Below are 3452 nucleotides of genomic sequence, written 5' to 3'. Positions count from 1 at the left end.
TCACTGTCCAAAAAGCTACTGAATCCTTCAGTTGAAGGCAACACTTGGATTTTTTTTTAAGTATTTCTCTGTTCACTGGTGCCATTTTTGTGAGTAATGGTACCCCTTGCATTGGCCTGTTGCAATGTTTTCCTGAAAACATGTTTCATCACCATTCCAGTTCTATTTGTTCCCTTTAGACAAATTTCTCTGGATATTAGTCCAGCTCATCTTGGCTTTTCTGCCTGCTAACACTTAATGTTTGCAGTATGTCACAAAATGAAAAAATTCCCCAAGGTGAGTGCATTTTCTATTTCTGAACACTACATTTTCGAAGAAAAATGTCATGATATTTGTCTTTATTCCCACTGGAATTCTTCTTTTCCCAAACAACTAGCTCTATTTATTCTTATGGATTAAACTGAGACCATACTAGTGTCACACCTACTAATCAACCCATTATTATTCAGGTCTTAATGGAGTCAAGTGGATCTGAGAGAGGGAGTTCTTATTTTGAAAGGATGGAGTGAAAATAAGGGCACCAGTCTTTATACAGTGCGAATACAAGTCACCCTTAAGTGGGAGATGACTGAAGTGGGTATTCAAGTAAAATAGGTATTATCTACTGGGAAAGCTCCAGACTGAGCATTTGTGAAGCACAGAGCCCACCTAAGGTGTCAGAGCATGGGTGACCTTTCCTCACACCCCATTGCTGCCAGTCAGTTCACACAGTTCAGACTATATGTGTCTTTATCCTCTGGCTTACCTCATCACCAATTTACAGCTTTTTGTCTACCAAGAAATAAAACAAATCTACAGATTCATTTTGTGTCAGCCACAGAAAAACAATAACTTTGAACTGCTGCCCAACATTGGGTCTGACTTAGTCACAGATCTGGATCCTGTTATTAAGCCACTGTCACATCTGTATCCCTAGTTTCACATCAAAACATACAGGAAAAACTTCTTAAAGCATATAATAGATTGATACCTGGCATAAAAAGTCAAAAAATCTGGTATATCATATACAAATACATTTAACATAATAAAAGGTTTTTTAAGCACAAGGCTAAAGAGGTAATTCAAATAGAAACATAAGCTTGGAAATAGAAGGTTAAATGGAGTTCAGCATTTGTATTGATGGTATGCATCCCTTTGGGGAAAAAAATGCCATGCTGGAATTGCAGTTGAGGAACATGCAGGGCTACAGGAAAGCTGTATACGGTGGCCCACCCTGTGGCAGCACCTCATTAAAGCTTTACCTACTGCAGGACTAACAGAGAACAACTCCTCTACAGATTTGTTGTTGTTGTTTTCAAAACAAGTAAAGAGTCATTGAGCCATTACATGCCACAGCAAGATAATCTTCCACACCTTCATCAGTCAAAGTGGAGCTCATCTAATTTTACTGATACACTTACTGACAAATCTGGCAGCAGTCTTCAAAAAGCCCAAGGACAAAATGGTCCACAAGTTACAGAACACAAGTTAAGGTTATGATGGTACCAAAACTGTAGAATACATCAGTCGGTTATACACACAGACATACAACTTCATTTCAAGATCTCACTTGTAAAAACATTGTATGGGTCTCAGAGCTATATTTGTTTGGGATGCAAGTAGCGATTTTAAGACTGATAACATACCAGGGAGAAAGAAAATCCTTATTCAGAACAGCAGGTGTTTTTACCTCTGCACTTGGAAAAAATATGCAATAGTTGTGGTTGCTCAAAGTCCTTTGAACATTTAGCTTTGCAGTTACCATGTTTTAATACATTCAGTTAATTGGGATGTGAAAATGCCTATTATCTAATTCAGTACATAAACAATGATGAGCAACTGTGGACTAGGAACCTTGAACTCTTCTTTCTCTCCCTCTCTCTGCTTGGAAATCTATTCATAAACCTTTGCCATAGCAGAGATTAGCCCTCAAAGTTTGTGGCAATACAGGCATCTTTGGTCTGACTGACCACACAGAGATTGTCCAGATCCGCACAGCACAGACAGTAATTTGGTTTCTCAGTACTACCTCTATTAATTCAAATTACTGTGACTTCAGAGACATTAAGAAGTAAAGACACATTTCAATAAAGCGTATCATTTACACTTGCCTTGTACTGAGTAGAGAACACGAGGCTGAAGGCTGGTGTTCTATGCTATGAAAAGCTTTTACCATAGGTTAAAGACTGGCAGTCATCAAATGTTACTTGGATAGTATATGAGTAGCAGTAAGCTGTTGGTCTTTGACAGAGCCTTAGGAAAAGTCAGTATTCACCCACCCATTTGGTTCAGTTGGAGAAGCCATCTCTTCTATTTTCTACAAGCATTTTTATCTTGTCTTGTAAAAAATATACTGCTCCTAATAAAACCAGCAACAAACCTTGCACTGGTGAATGCAGTGTTTATTTCCAAACGCCAGTTGTCACACAGTTCTGCTAAATCTGGCCAGCAAGCCTGCTCGGGTTTTAAGGCTACTTTCAAAAAGCACTCCTGGTGAAAGAGTTACTTCAGGGAGACCTTCTTCTTATGTCTCCAATAAAAGAATTGAAACCCACAGTTTCATCATGAATGCGTATTTTATCTTCTCACTTGGCCAGCACCAGGAACATAATTCATGTTTGAAAACTGTGGTGTCTCCTCGCAGTGTTTTTGTCTGCTTCAGAAACGCAAGCCCGTTCCCAGAGAAGTCAAACAAACTCACTCCTGGCATAATGAATGAAATTAGCAAATGAATCACAGAATCACAGAATGTCAGGGATTGGAAGGGACCTCAAAAGATCATCTAGTCCAATCCCCCTGCCAGAGCAGGAACCTAAATGAGATCACACAGGAAGGCATCCAGGCGGGGCTTGAATGTCTCCAGAGAAGGAGACTTCACAACCTCCCTGGGCAGCCTGTTCCAGGGCTCTGTTACCCTCACTGTAAAGAAGTTTCTCCTCAAGTTTAAGCGGAACCTCCTGTGTTCCAGCTCACACCCATTGCCCCTTGTCCTACCACTGGGCATCACTGAGAAGAGCCTGGCTCCATCCAAATGAAGAAGCTATGCTGGGAAGGGTTACTTTGCTGAGAGCACTGCATACTGGCTCTTGGGCCAGGGGACTATTCACAATTTCCCCGGTTTCTGTATCCATTTAATTAGGAGCTACCTGGTACAAGTGGTGTCAGTTGGGTGCCTGTCTTTTGAGTTGGTGCTCTGTGTCCACACAGAGACCTGCTGTGGCTGGAAGTCAGCGTAGAGACAGGGGTTCCCCTAAGCAGATCTCCTTTCAGGATTTGGGCTTTAAACTATGAGGCCCTCTAGAGAGTACAAGGACCATGTGAATCGACAGCATTTGATAAATAATGTGTGTAGACTAATTTCAATTGTTTCTTTGGCCAAGAATATATTTGACTATTTGGGAAAGGGAGGTTGGTTGTTTTCTTTTTCCCCCAATAGTTTTGGTGAAATAAAGTGGACAATTAACTGTGTATTT

The sequence above is a fragment of the Antrostomus carolinensis genome, unplaced genomic scaffold (genome assembly GCF_000700745.2).
Source record: "Antrostomus carolinensis isolate BGI_N321 unplaced genomic scaffold, ASM70074v2 scaffold941, whole genome shotgun sequence".
Classification (NCBI taxonomy): Eukaryota; Metazoa; Chordata; class Aves; order Caprimulgiformes; family Caprimulgidae; genus Antrostomus; species Antrostomus carolinensis.
Note: the sequence above shows the minus strand (reverse complement) of the source record.